The following is a 9939-nucleotide window of genomic DNA, read 5'->3' as shown; positions in this document are numbered from 1 at the left end:
TTCATGCAGATCTGTAACTTGCAGAGAAAAAAGATTGAGGAAACAACCTCATGTATTTTATAGACTTTACTTTGTCTCAGACACTGTTTGGTGCTGCCGTGTAATCTCTCTTCCAAGGGGTTGAGGCTGGAGATGACATCCTGAAGTGGGGAAAAAGGCAAAATTTTAAATAGTTGGAGTGTAATTTAATTTGGAAGTGAAAGTAGCTAAAGCTTCAGAGTAGTAGAGGTACTGAACATTAAATAAAGTGACCAACAACCAATGCTTAGGGCAAGGGCATTGGAATGGTTGGTACCTGTTCAAAGTTTTGAGCCATGCAATGTAGATTTCTTTAGAAACTGGATTTCAGCAGCAACCTACTACTTTCAAGACCATGGGTTACTAGAAATAAATAGAATAAAAAAATACCAAGAGCAAGGTTTCCCCGACTGGGTTGAAGAGCCAAACAGACAGCTTGAAAAACTGCAATTCTAGTACAGAATTTTTAATTTAATACAGCCTAGAAACTTTTAAGAAGCTGTAAGCACAGTGACAGGTGAGCACTAAGGGAGAAGTGATTTGTTGTGTGACTCATTGATGCTCATTGTTGGGGATATTGTTCTACTTAGGGCTACATAGGACGAGCTCCAAAAATTAGAATTCTGTCAGGTCATCAAAAGAAGCAATATTGTGCAATATGTTCGGTCTCCTTTCCACTTTCTATTCAGATCCGTCAGGTGCCTACTACGCCGTTTTTAAAGAAATCTAAATATGTTCCAGGTTGTAAGTTATTTGCTTGAATCCCTGCCACAGTTCCGTATGGTGAAGAGCCCTATGAAACCTCAGGATGTTAAAAATCCTACATTCAATGAAAAAAATCTCTTTATGAAATTGTTTTAAACAAAAAAAATGTTTGCCATGTGTTCTCAGGATGCTTGAAGTCAAATGTTTCTTTACATTTTCTGCTATCCTAATACAATAGGATTTTTCTGAATGTGTTGTGCGCACAGGACATACAAGGTGAATTAAAAACAAGTCAGAATCTTATCAGGGATAAGGCACAATGCCGCATTTCTTGGAACATAAAACATACAACATACAAAGAATAAAGAACAATAAAGCTATTTGCTTCGCTCATTCCCATGCATATTCATTTATTTATACAAAGAAACGAAACGCATGCACACACACAAGTTACAGAGTCCCGCAAAGGTTAAGGTGTTACAAAGTTTCAAAGTTGCTCAAGGTCAGTCTGGTGGCTGGCCAGGCTGGCCAAAAGAGTTGGAGTCAGGTCCTGTTGGATGCGCCCAAAACTTCTTGCAAGTGGAAGAGACACAAAGCCTTGTCTTTGTGTTCATTTTTTTTATAGTAATAGCTGTCCATAGAGCCTATGGATTTCATGGAGTCAGATTCAAAGGCTGTCCTTCTTGTCCCATTGGCAGGCTGGGATTGGCAGGTCATGATCTTCTGGCTTTGTGGTCTGCAGTCTTCAGGGGCTGTCGCTTGCAGTCTTCAGTCATCAGGATGAAGCGTGATTTAGTGTTTGGTAATCCTTTACTGTTGACTCGAGGTCACTTGCAGCTCTTAATCGTCAAACCACAAATGCTATTTTCACCGGCTGCAAGAGGCCTGTCTTTTTGTGTCACTGGCACACATGTCCATCATTTAGTCTTTCATTACCTCTTTCCACATAAACCAGACGTATATTCACACACACCAGATATACCACAAACCCTTACACAAGCGTTTTCCTTATACCAAATTTAAGTTCTAAAGTCATGAAACCAGTAGGTCAAATACATTTATGCTAGGCAATAAATTTAAAATAGATGGTTAGTTCCAAATACTAACTTTATCTTAATGGTCAAATCTTTTCCTTATATAAAAAGAGAAATAACAAAATAAACAGTTAAAACAATTATAGTCAATAATAAGATAAGCAATTAAAGCAATTATAGTCACTGCAATACTACAGGTGCGTAAGCCAGTAGGTGGAATGGGCCAAAACCAAAAGTTAACACTCCTGGCTCAGGTTCTATTGGTCATGCTGTCTGAGAGTTGCAAAATAAAGATAATCACTGGACATTTTAAAGTGAACAAAAAGCATGGTACTGTCTAGAGGAATTTTAGTGGTCTGTGTGCCAGGAGAGGGGGATATATTTTAAATAAATAAGATTAAGCCAAAAATTTCCTCCTAATAAGTATTCAGGGGAAGGCCATATTGACAACAGATGAAAACAGATATAGATGCATTGGCCTTGGGACTTTTCAAGAAGCCTTAGGTGTGGGAAGAGAAATGAGAAATGTTGCTTTTGTTATGTGGGAGTAGAATTGAACTCCTAGACTGTGTTAAACAGTGGCATTGAAACCACATGACAGTTCAACCTTTAGCCATTGTAGAAAAATAAAGGCTTGAATATTTCAAATGAACAAACAGTTCTGACTAATATCAAGCAAAAATTAATAATTGTAACTGTTGTGGGCTGCAATCATCTGTGCAAACTCACCATCTTCTGTTCAAACATACTGAGAGCAATAGATTTTTATGATTTTTTTTTTTTTGCCTGAGAACAGCAATCCTGAGGTCAGCAATGTAGCATCCAGGGAGGATGAAGTGTTCAGCCACAGGTTTTACATGTCTTTTTGCAGCTGATAACTACCTCACTCTCATATAAATGGACAGATATGCTTTTTTTTGCTCCATCTTGGGAGACCAAGCCTTGTGATGATCAAGAGCTGACTGTGACAGTGATAGTTGCTAATTCTACTGCTGTGTGGAAATGTTCTGGATCTGCCAAAGAATATAGGACATAAAGTTGGTTAATAAAAATATATCCAGTATTCTATTTTTAATAACCCATCAGTTTAACCATTTCTTTCATGGTGAACTCTTCTGCATGTCTCAGAATCAGGCCAAAGGATTTGGGAAGGGAGTCAGCATCAGTCAGAATCTATGGAAGGAGAGAGAATACCGAACCTGTATACACAGGTTGACTCAAAGCCTTTGGTATTTATTTGTATTCAGTTAGTTCTGGAGGGCCTTAATCAGGATCTTGGTCCTGTCATGTTACTTTCTGTGCATCAGTGCAGAATAAGTCATTATCCTACAGTATTCACTGTCAGTGCAATGGTTCCTTACCTCTTTAGACTTTGGACATCCTTTGTTAAACTCAAGGCACCACTCAGAAAATGAGGCAACCCTCTTAGCTTTCGTTAATTTTATGAATATGGAAAAATAATGAGTTCTTCTATGCTAAGAACTCAGAAAGACTACAATAGGTTAGAATGTTTATAATGCTATAGATTCTTACTTGATTTCTCTGGGTTTATTTTGTAAATCATGTTTGCACACCTAACAGTGCTAACATTGCATGGTACTGTGGCAACTTGGAAAGGAGAGTAGGACACTCCGGTGTGCTGTAACATCTTGCCTAAAAATTACTGGCCTAATGGCTGGTCATGTGAGTGCAGGCTGGTTCTGTAATTGTTCTGCTCTTGAGAAGGAAGCTGGCTTCTTTCTATATTAAGAAGGGAAGCAAAAGCCCCATGTTGATTTAAAGAAGACATGTGCCTGTGATGGTAACATTTTTGGATGCTGCAGAATACGTCAAGCACATCCCTTAGAATGGATGGGATGGTTCAAGTTTTCTCCATACCTCCTAATCACTGTGGGTGGGGAAAAAAACAGGAGAGAAATTGATTAATGGACTGTTCTCTTTTCCTTCTCCCCTGTTTTCAACCCCCAAATTTGTGCTGATCATTTGGTAGTGAGAAAAGAGGTGCTAGCTGCAATAATTATCCTTTATTGTTGTAAGACCCTGCAAGTCTAGTATCTAAAGGCCTCTCTAAGCTAAACAACTTTCAAAAGCAATGTAGCCTGAAAGAGGTTTCATGATTTGATCTTTCTTCTCTAGGTTGCATCCAAGACTTTTATTACAGTGCTTTCTTATGGCCTGTATACATAGAAAGAAGACCTTTTTTCTCATCTATTGTTTTTATCCTTTTTTTTTTTACCTTCTGGTCTACTCCAGACTCCTGGCTAAATTCCCAAAATCAAACCTAGAATCTAACAAAATTTAGCTATTACAATGTCTTTCTAATTTCATGTGTACAGTGTTCATTTATATTTCTGTCTGAATGATTTGTTCTTAAGTCAGTGAACAAAAAAAATAACTTCCTTTAAAAGCATTATGTATATTTTGTTCTATACTGCTTTCTACATTTCCCCTTCTGTTCTGCAATAGTCCCCTGGTATTAGTCCATCTCATTAACTCCTCTTCCACATTGTCCTAACTTCTTTTCACTTGTCTCCAAGAATTATTTTTTTCTGACAGTTTAACTTTCTTTCACTCTCTTAATATGTATTCTCATGGAAATGTCTCACCTAACATCAAGTTGTGCTGTGTTTGGTATCAAAACATAGGTTAATGATTCCTGCCTGTCTGCTTTTGTTCTGCTTCAGTAAACTAAACATACCCATTACAGAAGAAATGTAGAATGCTGCATTGGGGGAGGACCCCAGCAATACATTTGGGTGCTTTTTCATTCAGAAGAAATGGCTACAGTAGATAATACACTAAGGAAGTTGCTCTTAAATGCAGATCTTCCCATAAGGCTGTGGGGGGGGGTTTCCACTGAAAGCTTGCAAAGGGAAAAAATTGCAACTATTTAGCTGGTCTAGTAAAAGGTATCACCTCCAACCCAAGATTTTTGTCTTCCTATCCCCTTTGACCAACGCTACTACCACCAATATCCCTTCCAAAAAAAAAAGCTCAGCATTTTCAGTTACCATAGTTTAGAAGAGCTAAGTTTGTACTTTGAAACCTAAATAACTGACCTAGCTTTCAAATTCACGGATTGATTCAGGGGGCCAAGTTAAAAAAAGTTAGGAAGTAAGTTGTCACATGCTGAACACACTCGAAAAACCCTAGCAGAGACACAAGGACAGAAGTGGAAACAAAGGTTGTAAAATTTCCCCTCTACGTTGTAAGTAGAAACACTTGGAAATGTCACCAAAGATGTCCCATATTAAGTGAGAAAGCACTGAAAACCTCTCTTCCTGCTCCCATACTAAGTGCAAAGCAAGGGGAGGCAGATAGCATTACACACTTAAAGTGAGTCCTCTTAAATTGTGTATTCATCCTCCAGTGATGTGTCCTTTATTTCCTATTTGAAGGAATTTCTATTTATCCAACCTTTCTGCCTATTGTGACCTTTGCATATTAGGCTCCCCTTCATATTAGGTTCCTCCCCCTAGCACTAGCACCTTCACTCATTGCTGCAACTGTATTGCTGCCTTAGTATCCTAAAGGCAGGGATATGCTCTGAAAGGTTTGTCTGATTCAGTCAGTCTTTAACAGTGATGCTGTACCCTGATGCCATCCTGGAGTGCCTTTAAATCCTTTCAAGGGTGCCACAAAACCTTGGCATCTGCTTAGGTGTGAATCCCAAGAGACTCCCTAGAGATTTCAGACCAAGCTAGGTCAGAGGGAGGCACCCCCTGGCACAGGTGCCAGAATGTGGCACTTGAAGGCATTTTGCTTGGTATGCATCCCTCTGGGTGAATGGCAGGGAAGGGGCTGGGGCTGCACAGCAACAAGGATTGGGCTCCTAGTGGCTCCCCTGCTATATGCATTTGGAATGCCAACATTGTGCATGTTGAGGTTGCGGGTGTTTTTGGCACTCTGTGCAAAAATGTGCCAACCCCTGAGCTAGGCGGTGTTGGAAGCATGCTGCCCTGCTGCAGGGTCTTTGACTGGGCAAGTTCTTTACCAGAGAATGGGCTGTTCTTGGTCCAAAACACTAAGGGAAAAATGAGGCTGAAGTTGGTTCCTTAATCCCAATGTCTCCTTTTTAAAGGAGCTTCAAAAAACTGCATTAAAAACACCTTAAGCCTGCTGAGAGAACCATTTCCTCTACCCCAAAGCATATTTAAGGACTAGGTCAGATAGCATTCAGCCTTGGGCAGATGACGACCTACACACGAATTAAAAAAGGTCCCACGTATTCCATGGGTGAAGGTGCTGGTGAAGGGAAGTCTAATATGCAACGGTCACCAGAGGCAGAAAGGTTGGATACATCTTTGGATTGAGATAAACCCATTTGTATGCAATTTAAATTTGTTAGCAGTAAGTTAAGGTGCGCAAGAGTGCGGATTTTGCCAGAAATGAGAAAAACAGAGGGCATGAAGGTGGCGGGTTTCGTATCACCAGAGTAGTAGGAAACCACACTGTCCTCTATGCTAGCCATCCTACTCTGGTTTGAAGGAACGGGACTACGCCCATGGCCCCAGCTCCTTGATGAAGGCGACAGGGCACGCGTGGACCATTTTTTAGGACTCGATGCGCTTTTCTGACGAACCCCTCGCTCCGCCGCGCGCCTAATTCACTGACAACCTGGGGGGGAAGTGCAGGGACGGGCATCAAAAAGCCGCTCCACCCTCAGGAGGGGCAGCCAAGTCGCAGCGACCGGTTGGAGCGAGGCGCCCCCCGCCCAGACCTGTGTCCGCCCCCGGGCCTGCGCCTGCGCGAGCGGCGTCTCCATCTTGCAGGCGCCGATGGCGCGGGGCAGGGCCCGGGTGAGCGCGGAGCTGCCCCGCAGCTCCTCGGGCAAGGCTGTGAGGGAGGCGGGGAGTGCTGGACTAGAACCCGCTCCTCTGTGATGCCGCATCCGGCCGTAGCGGGGCCCCGCCCCGCTGCCGAGGGCTTGCTGCCAGTGCGGCAGGGATGGCAGCTGCGGAGGCCGAGTTCCGCGCACCCTCAGAGCGGTTGCACCCCATGCGCCAGGCGGGCATTGGGAGTCGGGGTCTCAGCCCCTAGCAGGGGCGTCGCTGTCTGCCCCTTGCCACCCCCGACACGCGTGTCCCTGTCGGTGCGTGGCCGTGCCTTCCCCGAGCGCAGCTCACTGCTGCCGTCGGACACAGCTTCTCTCTCGCCAGCCTTTCCGCTGGGCCCCTTTCCCACGCGTGTCGCGGTTGTCTGCCATTCTGCGGCGCAAAGCTCTTCCGGCGCTTAGCGTGTTGTTCTTTATTTGCAGGCGAGCTGGCGACTGACTGCAATTCGGAAGAGTTGCAGCCACGGCCAAGGAGTTCTGTCAGAACAGCCCTCCACCGCAGGCACGGTGTGCATTGTACCGATGAATTCCCAGGGTAAGTAGCTCGCCTACACGAGGTTTTTGTCTCGGTGGACCTTGGTAGTTGGGCAATTTTTCTTAGGCTAGATAAGTCTTAGGGAATTTGAAGGGACCAGGATAGCCAGTTTTCAGCTATCCAAAAATGACCCGTTTCCTTGGGATTGGGCAGCAGGGAGCACCAGTACATCAGTGTAATATATAAAGACACCACTGAGCCTTTTCTGCATTGTCTCATGGCAGTGCAGTAACTTGAAATTGGGCAAGCAATAAAGTACCAGTTCCCCTCCTCCCCCTTTTAAATATGCAATGCTAGAAAATTCAAAATTGGGATGGAACACTAAAAGCATTAACCCATTTATAAGCATGCAAAATTATAAACCCCTGTTTGAACTGCTTTGCATTTTGTGTACCTGTATGTCAAATGCTAAAATATAAGATTTAATATTGAGGAACTATAAGAATTCTGGTTACAGGAATAGTTACTCTCTCATGCGGTTCATTACACAGACTGCCAGTGACAGGAAGAGAGTTGAAGATGGCTGGAAATGCTGATTGTGTTTATTTATATCAGAATCAGACAGGCACGTTATTTGCAAATTATGAAATCACAAATGAGTTCTGTAAGTCACCAGAAATGAGTGCCAGTGAAGGGGACCTTTAAACAACACAAGCTTGTGTTCTGGCATTTGCAAATAAATAAATAAATTGATATGGAGTTGAGAGTTTTGAAAAATGTTTATAGCAACTATATTCTGTGTTCTTCCATCATAAAGCCTTGGTTACTGTGCATCTACTGGGCTCAGATGGAGCCTTGAAGAACCTCTGCAAATGACTTAAAGAAGCTTTAGCCAGCCCTACAAAGTGACATTATATTAAGGTCCAGTATCTGGAGTCCTTCAGTTATTAGAAGTGAATGTTCATCAAGCTGGGGATTTCGTTTTTTCAATGGTACAATGTCTTGTTTCTACCACTGGTATGATGAAATACATGGGACCTGTTTAAATGTTTGTGTTGGTCGTCATTGGCCCAAGGCTGAATGCAACCTGACCTAGTCCTTAAATATGCTTTGGGGTAGGAAAATGCTTCTCTCAGCAGGCTTAAGGTGTTTTTAGTGTGGTTTTCTGAAGCTGTTTTGGAGATCAGAATGGTAGTATACATTTCTGGTGTACAGGTAGTGGGTAGAACCGAAGTTGTATTATAACATAACCAGAAATCTGTCCATTTGTTTGATGATTATTCTAGCCATCTAACACTGTCCCAGTCATGTAAAGTACACAGATGTGCATATGTTTTGTATCTCTTAAAAATCCATAGACCCCAAGCAACAGAGTGTGTTTCTTTTGTTTAGAAAAACATGTGAAAGTCTCCTCCAGGAATGTGGCACCATACTTCCTTTCAAGCTAAGTTTGAGTCTTGCTTTGATCATGTCTTTAAATTGCTTTCAGGTGAGTGGGATTGGTAATATGGCAAAGGCAGGGTGTGTGTGTGCTGTAGTTTTACTTAAATGTACAAAAAGAGGTAGTTAGCCATGTTAGTCTGAAGTCAATTTAGAAGGCAGGGTATATTTGCACCTTAAAGACTAAATCAGAGAGATACAGCATAAGCTTTTGTGAGCCTGAGCTCACTTCTTCAGATGCTGTGTTCAATCCTGGTTTCCATTTCTTTCAAATAAGATCTTGAATTTCCACTGGCACATTTTAAAGTTATTTAAAAACATTATGGGTCCTTTTTTAAATGGATACTTTGCCCTTACCATGATCATTCATCAGTGAAAATATACCAGGTTTAATCTCTCTAATTCATTTGGAAAGCAGTAGAGGTATAAACTATATAACCCTTATAAAGCAATTCCATGTGCAGTCTTTTTTATGATTGAAAAATATTACTGAAATAATCGGATCTTTCATTTGTTGTCAGTCAAATGACATTTAATAAGTAATTGTATTGGTGATATCTTTGCTTTAAATTTATACAGTACTGTTCACTTAAGGTCTTGAAATGCCAGAAAATATACTATTTGTTATCTCAGCATATCAAAATTATTAGATACCTTTTGGGTGGTTATGCTAATAAATTTGGATTTAACGTATGTGATAGTTAGAAGATTTTGTCTTTTGACTTCTCTTTCCTTCCACTTGCTTTCTCTTATCTAAGTTTTAAATGTCACTACAGCAAAGAACGTATACCTCTATCCAAAAACGAGCCTTTCAGGATTGTCCTTGAAGAAAGAAGGAACATATGAAATTGAGGACATGCCAGACTGCAAGCACAGTTTCTCAGAAGTTGTTAAGTCCCTGGCCCAAAGCATCCAGAAACTCTAAGGAGGCTCTGTGCATTTCATAATAGGTAGATAGCTGTGTTGTTTAACTTGAATGAACTATTAATAAAGAAGCACTGATAGTAATGACTACTTAAAGGAACATTTCAGTACACCTTTCTCCAAATGTAATTTTTTTTTTTATCATCATGGGTTTACATGGATGAGCATCGCGAGAGTAGCATGTAAAAACTTAATGATGCACTATAGCAGGAAAAACATACTGTATCTACTGCTTCAGAAGTCTTCTGTTAGCTTTTGAGGTTCTGATATTTGCTGTCTAATTATCAGCTTTTAAAATTGCATTAATGTCTGGAGGCAAAAATATCTAATGTATAGGAAAACTCACATAGCTTGACTCCGCTTGAGCAGAATTTCAGTTGATTTGAAGGAAGTCTAGACCAAAAAGGGGTTCAAGGTTGGAACTGTAGTCTTTCTTGGTCATTCTAGCTCAGATTTACAGAACTGATTAGCAATCTGTGGGCATGATTTTCAGAAAGTAATGAATAGTT

General features: G+C 41.3%; 1 protein-coding gene across 5 annotated transcripts in view; it reads left to right on the top strand.

The window, feature by feature from the left end:
- Positions 1-6417: 6417 nt before the first annotated feature.
- NXPE3 (neurexophilin and PC-esterase domain family member 3) overlaps positions 6418-9939 on the top strand; it is a 36918-nt gene continuing 33396 nt past the window's right edge. For 3 of the 5 annotated variants that reach the window (XR_016443627.1, XM_090058360.1, XM_090058330.1), the window contains exons 1-4: positions 6418-6556; positions 7015-7126; positions 8459-8555; positions 9283-9456. The gene's annotated coding sequence lies outside the window, so the exon portion shown is untranslated. Of the gene's footprint in view, positions 6557-6643; positions 6850-7014; positions 7127-8458; positions 8556-9264; positions 9457-9939 lie in introns of those variants that run through there. The other 2 variants (XM_090058353.1, XM_090058338.1) reach the window with 2 other exon arrangements.

Source organism: Crocodylus siamensis, chromosome 1, assembly GCF_052110815.1.
Source record: "Crocodylus siamensis isolate JL-2025a chromosome 1, ASM5211081v1, whole genome shotgun sequence".
Lineage (NCBI taxonomy): Eukaryota > Metazoa > Chordata > Crocodylia > Crocodylidae > Crocodylus > Crocodylus siamensis.
The sequence above is the reverse complement of the archived record's forward strand: the minus strand, read 5'-3'. Positions and strand labels throughout refer to the sequence as shown.